This window comes from Syngnathoides biaculeatus, chromosome 7 (assembly GCF_019802595.1).
Source record: "Syngnathoides biaculeatus isolate LvHL_M chromosome 7, ASM1980259v1, whole genome shotgun sequence".
NCBI lineage: Eukaryota > Metazoa > Chordata > Actinopteri > Syngnathiformes > Syngnathidae > Syngnathoides > Syngnathoides biaculeatus.
The window spans coordinates 26523891-26535807 of NC_084646.1; positions in this window are offsets into that span (position 1 = coordinate 26523891).

Sequence of the window (11917 nt, forward strand, 5' to 3'; positions counted from 1 at the left end):
CTGGACAGTCGAGCTTGAGTTAATTTGTGCTGTCTTGCCATTCCTCATGTTTGACCTTTTAAACTTTTTGCACACTGTCTCCACCTTGTTGGAATTGTTTACCTTGCTAACTCACAGCGATTGTGTGAACTTTTCTCTTGTCAGTTTTTGCACTCAACACCTGGAATATGTATTGACTGTATATTCTTTATCATCTCCGTTTTTTGGTCTTATGATGTTTAATTCTCTTCCTGTCTGGCCGTGTTTTTGGGGAATGAAAATACTCCATAGATATGATCATTTCAGCAGTATAGGGTAAAAAAAAACACGTTACTGAAAACTAAATTGTACATACTGTAGATGTATGGCTTTTACCTGAAAAGTCCACTGTCATGAAATGCATGATGTTTAGTATGTTAATGGAAAAACGGCAGCCGGTATGGACCCATGTGTTTTTTCACCACAAAACATGATTTTGACATATGGCTTTTTGTCACTCCCACCATGAAAATCCTCTTGAGGGATTTGTTTTCGAGAAAAAGCACGAAGTGACGTACAGGGCAGTTGCACACTCAAGCGGTCTCGTCTGCTTATGCTAGTTTTACCTGCTGGAAAGTAGATTGTTGTTCCTTCGTGTTACCAAAAATGCCGGCTCCTTGTATTGCTGGATATTGCTCGAACACTCGGGAGGATGGATTCGCTCTTCATACTTTTCCAAAAGACCCAGTTCGTCGTGAAAAATGGGTTGCACAGGCGCAAAGGGTGAGAGCTTCGTGGGTTCCAAATGACAGGTAGGTGTGTATACAGTGAAGGGATTTACGAGTTTGATCACGTGTTCGCTGATCGAGGATGAGATGACCAATGATTAGACAAAGTTAACAGCAAATGGATTTATTGCAAAGGAATGTGCAATGCAGATCTCCGGGGCTGCTTTCCTCCTCTTTTATGCCTTCGACCTACATTATCTGAATTTCTACCTACGCCTTGCAGAGTAACAGTGCTGGGGGCAGGCGTATTTAGCCCATGCCACGACCTATCTGTTATGGAATTTGTTTGACGAACGCTCATATATGTTTGCCCATCCTGACGCAACCCTCTGCATTTATCCGGGCTTGGGACCGGCCTACAGGTCGCTCAATATTGTCTTCCCCAATGGGCTGCAGATAGTCAAAAAGCGATCAAATAAACAAAGTCAACTCATAAGGTACACAATTCACATACAACCTAATCTATGTTAAAGTTAAAGTCCAAATAGAAGCAGTCAAATAAACAAAGTCAGCACATAAGTAACACAATTCACATACTACCGAGTCTATGTCAAAGTTAAAGTTAAAAGGGTATGTGGCTAATAAGGTTCAAGAATGAAAATTTAAAGGATATGGGGATGACAGAGATTCAAACCAATGGCTCTCAATCCAGTAGTTGCAGGTTGAGTTGTTCTCACGATCCTCGTTGTACAAGTTGTGTAGTTTGAACAAGATTGTGCAGTTTCTCATGTTTGATGCTTCTTCAACGGCAACGGTTTGATCACAAACGCGTCTCATTGTTAGCCAGCTAAGCAAAGGTAGTCTGGGCCGAGGGGCAAGTATAAGTTGGCCTTTCTACTTGTCCAACTTCTTCACTATGTGATACGAAGGTTTTGCAGGTCGTGTAGGTACTAGCGATTGATGTTTTCCTCCTCCGCAAATATTTGAATATTGATGCGCCTAGCAAGCTAGGGTAGGCTAAGCTAGGCCGCACTACTACAATGCGATTGAATACGGCTCCAATTTGGGTACTAAGATTTCACAGATGAGGATTCTTAGTCCACTGAAGTCATTTCAAGGGGCGTCCCACGTCGAGTTTTCATAACATTCGGTCCAAATTCAGCAGGATTTATTTATTGTACGATTGGGTTGGCCAGAGCCTCCTCGTTTTCACTGCCACCAAGTCGGGGACTGGAAGCAGGCTCAATGCTATCATGCCAACACTTATGATAGCATATGTCAAGATAGCAGCCTCCGTTAAAAAGGTGCTGAGGCAAATCAATAGGGATTTACCATGACGTAATCAAACATTTTCTAATGAGAATTCAAAAAGGATAATACAGAGTCTGACATTAATGGTGGCCTGGGGCCACGACGCCGCTGTGCCAGGCCACCACCTGTGTACAGACACTGGCCTGTTTGGGACAGTGAAAATTTGAAAATCCCCCCTCTGGAAAGCCCTCTCTCCATCCTGCATTTTCAGTCTTTGTCTCAAATACGTTTTATCGCTGAAACATCCTATCCAAGAAAGGATATGAAGATTCAATGAGTAACTGGATAAACAAGTATGCATTTGAGGTAGACTCATGATGATGGCTGAAGCCAATGTCGCTAGCTTCATACTGCAGCTCATAGTTTGCAATTAAGTAATATCATTCTGCCCCTCCGAGCATGTTTCTAGCTCTTTACTGACACAGAAATTAGTCAAATAGTCATATAATGAATATTCACACACAAACACCATCGTAACAATACACACAAGCATACTATATACTGCATAATTCAGCATCCGTGAAAAATGACTTTAAAGAGCTTCCCTTTCTTCTACTTTTTTTTTTTCCTGAGCTGGCATTAAATGAGTAGCTCCATGCATGCATCACACCACTCACACTTAACAGGAATAATACTTTTTGCTCAATTTCTATTATTTGAATATAATATTTTACTTCTTGCTTTTTCCGTTTTTTTTTCTCTTTTAAATTGTATCTAAAGTGGGCCTGTAATGAAAATGATGATTTTTGGTACATTATTAATGGAAAAACCCACAGCCAATATGGTCCCATGTGTTTTTTCACCACAAAGCATGATTTTGACGTATACAGCTTTTTGTAACGCCCGCCATGAAAATCCTCTCAGGGATTTGTTTTCGAGAAGAAGCAGGAAGTGACGTAAAGGACAGCCGTGCCCCCTAGTGGACTCGTTTGTTTCCATTAGTTTTACCTCCGGGAAGGTAGGGCGTTCTTCCTTTGTGTTAGCCAAAATGCCGGCTCATTGCATTGCTTGACATTGCTTGAACACTCCGGAGAATGGAATTACCCTTCTAAGTTTGAAAGAGCCCCTGTTGGTTGTGGAAAATGAATTGCACAGGTGCAGAGGACAAGAGCTTCCTGGGTTCCAAATAACAGGTAAGTGTGTATACAGCTACTAAAAAGAATAATAGTTTGGGGCGGATCACGTAATCGGTCTCTCTCATAATGTAACAAAAGATCCGCGTATGAAATGTGTCGATGTGTGCGTCGCCCAGCCAACAATGTCCCACTCAGCCTCGTCTCGATAGTGTTAATCACGTACTGCGGCCTAAAAGCAGCATGGCTCGGCTCCACCTCCTCCTTATATCCCACCACGGCGCCGAAAACAGTCACAGCTTTTGTGAAGGCTGCGCTTCGGGCTTTGCTACGGGGGCGGCTCTGAAGAACCCAGCTGAGAATGCGTTACTCAGTCGCGTGCGCGCTTAAAGCGCCCCGGCTCGACTGTGTTGCTCAGTACTGCGGCGTCTGTGAACACCCACCTAAAGCAGCACCGCTTGTCTCTGTCATAAACCACACCAGCCGGCTGCAGATTATCAGTTACTTGAATAAGCATCATAAAACCTTGATCAAAGCTCTCAATTAAACATTCAACCTCAAATTAAACATTCAGTCTCAAATATTGAATAAATTCAGAGGGACATTGATGTATTTGGAGATTAATTTAGTACCCCAGAGTTGGCTTTCAAAGATGGCTCCCCAAGTGTAAACAATAAATTGAAGCTTCGGTTACAATTAGTTTCTTTTCACTTCTGAAACATTTTTGTCACGTTAAAAGTGCAGGATACCAGAGTATAATTATTTGAGTTGTGTATATCATATTATTGCTGGAGTCTAAAATACCTTTTTTCATTATGCGTGTTACAATGCAGCCCGTGCTAACAGATACTAATACTAATAGTAATACTCTCCCAGTGGCTCCACGGCAGACGTTTTCATTTATGTTTTCACCCGAGGTGGGTAGAGGAACCAAATGTTGTACTTGTTAGGAGTACTGCTCCTTTAAAATAACACAATTCAAACATAAAGTAGTCCTCCAAATAATTACTTGAGTAATAAAGTACTCTGAAAAAAATACCCACATACTGAGTAAATGCTAAGGAACATACAGTAAAACAGCATGAAAGTAAAAAAACAATGGAAAAAAGCGAGATATGAACGTGCAAATTCAGATATTGATGAAAATGTTTACTTAATCTCAAAGATAAATGACAGAAAGCTTTTATAAAATAACAAATGATGAATAAACATTTATAAAGTAGCAACTTAACATGGGCTGCACTGTAGGTTTTACAGTACAATGAAAAAGGTATTTTGCACTCCAACAATTATACCATATATACAGTATATATTCTGCACACTGTATACTGTATACTGTATATATTAGATACAGTGTGTATATATCAATGTTCTTACCTGGTTATCCACACAAAGGTCGTGGGAGTGCTGAAGCCTATCCCAGCTACCATTGGCCAGGAGGCAGGGTACACCCTGAACTGGTTGCAATCCTATCGCAGGGCACATGGAGGCAGACAACAGCCGCATTCACAATCAGACCTGGGGCAATTTAGAGTCTCGTTTTCACCAGTCAGACTCACAATCACATCTTGGGGCAATTTAGAATGTCCAACTAATGTTGCACGTTTTTGGGATATGGGAGGAAACCTACGCAGCCATGGAGAGAACATGCAAACTCCACACAGGTGGGGTTGGGATTGAACCCCAGTCCTCAGAACTGTGAGGCCAACACTTTAGAGCTGCCCCACCATGCTGCCTTATCTCAAACAATACAATGTAGACAGCTTATTTAGTGCCACAAAAAAATATTTCCAAGTGATATGAAACAGACTACCACAAAGATACTACTTACGATTACTTACACTCAGGGTAGCAATCTTTCAAAGCCAACTCTGGGCTAGTGAAAAATCTCCAACCTCTGAATGGATCACACCCTGGAAGTTACATTTTTAGAAAAAAATATATAGAATTTTGAACTAGTAACTGAATTTATGTTGCATTGAGCAACGTAAGTTGAACCAGAAGCAAGTCGAATTTTGATATATCAAATCAAAATACTTTATCATTATGAGTATGACTCTGCATGGAGTGAGATAATGATCACTGCTCCACAACGTGCTTAAATCATTATAAATATGATAGAATCATCGTAGAGCATGTCCACTGTGGGAGAGATAATCTAAAAAGAAAAATCCAGAAATCACGGTCAGATTTTTTTTTTTTTACTGATTTATGTGTGTGACGCAGCTGCGAATAAGTATTGGAACACCTGCGAAAACCAATGTTAATATTTGGTACAGTAACGTTTGTTTGCAATTACAGAGGTCAAACTTTTCCTGTAGTTGTTCACCAGGTTTGCACACACTGCAGGAGGGATTTTTGCCCACTCCTCCACACAGATCCTCTCGAGATCAGACAAGTTTCTGGGCTGTTGGTGAGAAATACTGAGTTTCAGCTACCTCCAAAGATTTGCTATTGGGTTTAGGTCCTGGAGACTGGCTAGGCCACACAAGAACCTTGATATGGTTCTTACGGAACCACTCCTTGGTTTTCCTGGCCGTGTACTTTCAGTCATTGTCATGTTGAAGACCCAGCCACTTTCTTTGGATGCTTGAGAAGTAGATCTTGGTGTAACAAACTCGGGGCACCCCTGTCATAGATAATGAACGTTGCGTTTACAACTTAATACATTGAATATTTGACACTGGATGTTGAATTGAATGTTAAATTTGCAGCTTAGTATGTTGAAATATAGTAGCTGAAAAGTACATAGAATATTTTTATATAATAAGAATTTATTCAGTGTTTAAGTTCAGGTTCAAAATTTAATGGCACAGACATACTTCCATACAAAAAAAAGTAAAAGACATTGAATCAATTTAACTGTTGTGAAATACATAAAATGAATGACTGAATGGACCACCAAAACGTTGTAATAGTTGCAAAAAATCAGCTTACTGTTTACTGCGGCTTCTTCCAAGTACTGTACAGTATATGCCGGTAAGTGTGTTGCATCTCTCAAAGGAAGGGAAGTAAGCCTTGTGTTCAAGTAAAAAGAAGTAGTCTTGAAAATGAAAGAGTAATTCAAGTCGGCATGTTGATGTCTTCCAGGAGCTGGGAGCGTTGGAGACACTGGGTATTTCCCCAGCCAAACGACCTACCCAAAGCTCCAGAAATCCAGCAGCAGATGATTTCATGTAAAGTTAGAGGAAGAGAACATTGATCACTTGGCTGACTGCATTTGGTTTGCAAAACAGATGGGGAGAAAAATTGGGGACGCAGAGTTTACTCTGCAACCGCTACAAGATTTAGATATCCTTTGGAAGCAAATTACAACATATTCAGTGTAGTTTCTGGACAGGCCACATGGCTAGGTAAAATTCTGCGACCCCTCATTCCCTGTCACCGCTAAGTTATTTATTATTATTATTACAGCAGGATATGAACACACTGGGAATATTATGTTTAGTAGATGGGTTTCACACACTTCAAAGTTAAATATATTTACACGTAGGTCAGGAGAGCTTGCACTCAACAGATGCCCCTAAGAATCTCGAGTTCTCATGATAGGGTTTAAAAGCCACAATTCCTCGTTACCTTATATACACACACTCCATCCATTCATCTATCCATTTTCTGAGTGTATCATCAGTGTGTAAAGGATATAACCACATGGGCAATGGAACACTTTAGAAAACCAATGTCAGTAAATATAGTTCAGCTCTGCATACGTACAGTGAAGAAAATAAGTATTTGAACACCCTGCTATATTGCAAATTTTCCCACTTAGAAATCACCGAGGTGTCATGATCCTGCCGCTCCAGCCCGGGCGGTGCGGGTGCCCGCGCGGTTGCGCTGATTGGGAGGCGCACACCTGCGCCTCATGTGGGCTGATTATCCTGTGTATTTATATGACCCCGATGACGACTGGTCGGCGCCAGTTCATTGAGCTTCATTTCCCGTTCGAGTACTCCTGTATCCCTGATCGACAACCCGTGTGTACCGACCTTCACCTGTTCTCCGATCAACCCCGTAAGCCTGACTCCTTTGACACTTCTGCCTGCTTTGATCGTTCTCCCATGAACCGACTCCTGCCTGCCCGCTCACCTGCTCTCTCCGCTCCACGTCCCAACTACCGCTGCTGCACCTGACTGCCTGCCTGTTCCCCGACCACGGAATAATAAACGTTTCTCCCCGAACTACCTTGCATCGTCCGAGTCCTGCATTTGGGTCCGACTCCCGTTCCGATGGGTCATGATAGAATGATTTGGCCAAAACAGGACCCAGCAGGAAAGACCCGGCGTTGCCGGGTCCGACGCAAGGTAGACCGTCTGCCGGAGGACCAAGCCTGTCTGATCCGGGTAGGCTCCTTGACGTCCTGCGCTTCTGTGTCTTACGCTCCGCCATCGAGGTATGAATACGTCCCGAACACGACCAGCTCCTCATATTCTTCTAGACTCTGACTTTTCGGAATATGAGGAGGACCTTGATTTGTATGACTGGCTGCCTGAGTACTACTCCGATTATTACGATTACGAATCTCTTCGCCCGATCTTCAATCCCAGCCAGTTTGTTTCACCTCCCCACGTTTCCAGCACCCGAGCGTCTTCGCCCGGTAAGTCCAAGTACACCAATCCGTATGAGGGAACCCGCATGGCCATCTACCCGGGACCTCCCCGTGGCGGCCAGAGGAGACTCCCCGGCCGGGCGCTCCCTTGTGCCCCCCGCTGCGCGGCAACTAAGACACCGTCCTCCCACTCCTCGCCGGCAACGGCGAAACCGGGAGACCCGCAGCTGGTGGCGAAGCTTCCAGCCCAGAGGGAGAAGGACCCGCCAAATCACGAGGCGTTCTGCCGCGAAATGCGGGCGCAGATAGAGTGGCAGAGCGCCGAATTGGCGGCTCTCACGGCCCAGGTCCGGCAAGGATTGGTGAACCAGCCAAGCTACGCTGACAACGCAACTACGACGGACTCGCTGCTGACGCAGGTTCACGTGGCAGTTGGAACTGACCCGCTCCCGAGACACGGCCACGTGTCAGTTTCGACTGACTCTCTGCCTACTCTCGTTCACGTCGCCGTGGAAACAGACCCGCCACCTCGCCAAGCGCACACTGCAGTGGAAACAGACCCGCCACCTCGCCAAGCGCACGCTGCAGTGGGAACGGACTCGCCACCTAGCCAAGCGCACGTAGCTGTGGAAACGGATCCGCCTCCTCGCCATTCCCACGTCGAAGTTTTGGCTGTTCCGAGCAGAGCTCACGCGGCAGTTGGAACTGACACGCTCCCGAGACACGCCGATGTGTCAATTTCGACTGACTCTCTGACGACTCTCGTTCACGTTGCCCTGAAAACGGATCCGCCACCGCGCCACGCCCACGATGTTGTTTCAACAAATGCACTGCAAGCTCACGTGGCAGTGGGAACCGACCCGATGCCGCCTCACAGTTCTGTCCAGGAGGTGGCGACGTCTCCACAGCCGCTTCTCGTCCGTGCCCTGGAGTACCAGTGGCAACCGGTCCGCGGTCGCTCCCCGTTCCTGCTCTGTCGGCGACCGGTCCGCGGTCGTCCCCTTTTCCTGCTCCGACGGCGATGGGCACCTCCATATGTTCATGTCCAGGAGGTGGCGATGTTGCTGTCCAGGAGGAGGTGGTGCTGACGCCGTCTTCTCACGTTCCTGTCCGGGAGGGGGTGGCGATGTCGCTGCCGCCTTCTCACGTTCCTGTCCGGGAGGGGGTGGCGATGTCGCCGCCGCCTTCTCACGTTCCAGTCCAGGAGTACCAGCAGCGACCGGTCCGCGGCCGTCCCACGCCCTTGTCTCGACAGCGACAGGAGCTGGGGAGTTCTGTGGAGCCACCCCGGAGCTGGAGAGACTTCGGGATGGCTGTGATGGTGGCGGTCATGGCTCTGGTCCTTCTCTCAATCATCCTCGTCGCTCCTGATGGCTTCCAGCTGCTTCATGACCTGGCCTCGTTGGTGACCAATCCACGGCTGCCTCCTGACCAAGCCTCGTGGCGACCAGTCCCTGGTCATCTCGCAACCACGGCGTAGGAGGTTCTCGTCCGGAGCAGTGGCCTGCTTCGGTCTGTTTCCTGCTTCGCCGTTTGGTTCCTCACCGAGGTCGTCCGCCCGAATCGCCCCGTGGGGACCCTGGTGCTTGGTGTCCGGGTCATCCTCCTAACCTGTCCACCCGGACGCCTTGCGTTTGGTGGCCTGGATGGATTGAGGCGGCCATTGTAGGTGCATGTCCACTGTGAGAGAGATAATCTATTAAGAAAAATCCAAATCACAATGTATGATTTTTTGTCAATGATTTATTTGTGTGATACAGCTGCAAATAAGTATTTCAACACCTGAGAAAACATATGTTAATATTTGGTACAGTAGCCTTTGTTTGCAAATTGCAGAGGTCAAACGTTTCCTGTAGTTGTTCACCAGGTTTGCACACACTGCAGGAGGGATGTTGGCCCACTCCTCTACACAGATTGTCTCTAGATCAGACAAGTTTCTGGGCTGTTGCTGAGAAATACTGAGTTTCAGCTACCTCCAAAGATTTGCTATTGGGTTTAGGTCCTGGAGACTGGCTAGGCCACACCAGGACCTTGATATGGTTCTTACGGAACCAGGAAAGAGGTTGTTCCCCAAAATCTCACAATACATGGTCATCCTCTCCTTAATACAGTGGAGTCGTCCTGTCCCATGTGGAGAAAACACCCCCATAGCATGATGCTGCTACCGCCCCCATTCTTCACAGTAGGGATGGTGTTGTTCTTCATTTGTCTTCTTCCAAACACGGTTAGTGGAATTAGGACCAAAAAGTTCCATTTTGGTCTCATCTAACCACAAAACTTTCTCCCATGACTCCTCTGTATCATCCAAATGGTCATTAGCAAAATTAAAATGGGCCTTGACATGTGCTGGTTTCAGCAGGGAAACCTTCCGTCCCATGCATGATTTCAAACCATGACGTCGTAGTGTATTACCAACAGTCACCTTACAAACGGTGGTCCCAGCTCTTTTCAGGTCATTGACCAAGTCCTGTCGTGTCAGGGATCCCTTTCTAAGGATCATTGACACCACATGAGGTGATATCTTGCATGGGACTCCACTCTGATTGAGATTGACCATCATGTTTAGATTCTTCCATTTTCCAATGATTGCTCCAACAGTGGACCTTTTTTCACCAAACTGCTTGGCAATTTCTCCGTAGCCCTTTCCAGCCATGTGGAGTGGTACAATTTTGTCTCTGGTGTCTTTGCACAGCTCTTTGGTCTTGGCCATGTTACAAGTTTGAGTCTTACTGATTGTATGGGGTGGACAGGTGACTTTATGCAGCTAATAAACTCACACAGGATTCAGGAAAATATATGGAGTGGAGGTGGACTTTTAAAGGCGGACAAACAAGTCTTTGAGGGTCAGAATTCTCGCTGATAGACAAATACTTATTTGCAGCTGTATCATACAAATAAATTGTTAAAAAAAATCATACATTGTGATTTCTGGATTTTTCTTTTTAGATTATGTCTCTCACAGAGTATATGCATTTACAATGAAAATTCTAGACCCCTCCATGATTTCTAAGTGGGAGAACTTGCAATAGAGCAGGGTGTTCAAATACTCATTTTCTTCACTGTAAGTACAATTTAAAACTCTATTATACAAAGAAAAAGCCATTCATAAACAGCACCTACAAATGAAACTGGCTTCTCTGGGCCATGGACCCATACATATAAAAACCTTGTGTTACTGGGCAGCTTTTGTCTTCTTCTTTGGCTATCCTGCCAGAAGACACACGTCTCGTGTTCGGCAGATACCTCGACAAGACCCTGGATGTCTGTACTGCACATTCCCTTGTAATCAATCTATTTGCTGTTAACTTTTTCTAATCATTGGTCATATCTTCCTCGAGTCGTGAACACGCGTAGGGTCCAAACTCCCAAATCCCTACAATCTATTTATGGCAGTGATGCATAGTGACCGACAGAGCAAATTAATAATCTTCGATGAGATGCCATTAAATTCCTACAGCAATGAATGCATCTATTTTTCTTTGTTTATTGGTGTTCCGTAAGCTTTTTCAGTTTTAAAGTATGTGCCTCGTCTCCTAAAAGGTTTGAAGTGTCTGCTCTGGTCAACGTGTACAACAGAATGGCTGGATGTTTACAAACAAGCAAGCGTGCTAGCACTGGCTTGCTAGGCTAAGTAACTTTTTGTTGCCTGATTACTAGCATACCTCAAGAAAATCTTACACAACGGCCTTCCGTATCCTGATCACCAGTGACAACCAACATGTTTTTTTCCCCTCATTTTATTTACTATAATACAGTCAGAGTGTTCCACTCATGTTGTCATCTCCGCAGTTGCATTTGAGTTGACCAGATAAAAGCCCTCTGGTCGTAAAAAAATGGGATGCAGTGGTATCGGAATAGAAGGAATGAAGGAATGACATTTATTGTTATTTACAGTACATTTTACAATCTCCTGTATCAGTGCATACATAAAATTAAAATAGCTGTGTAAAATGGAATGCATAAAATGTAGTGCAAAAGAAGTTTAAATCTGTGTGCCTTCACATTAATAGTGCAGTTAGAGTAAAAAAAAAAAAAAAGTGTGTTCAGGGTGGTGATGGCTCTCTCAAAAAAAAACTGTTCCTAAGTCTGTTGGTCTTGATTGGTTGGTTGGTGCATCTGTGCTGCCTTCCACATGGCAGGAGCTCCAACAATTGAGGACCGGGTGGTGTATTGTCTTTAATACGTTCCAAGCTCTGCTGAGGCACTAAGAGGAGTAAATGTCTGCCATGGTGGAGAGAAGGCAGCCAATGATCTGTGTTGCTTTGATTGTCCTTTGATTCCTTGCTGTCTGCCTCGGTGCA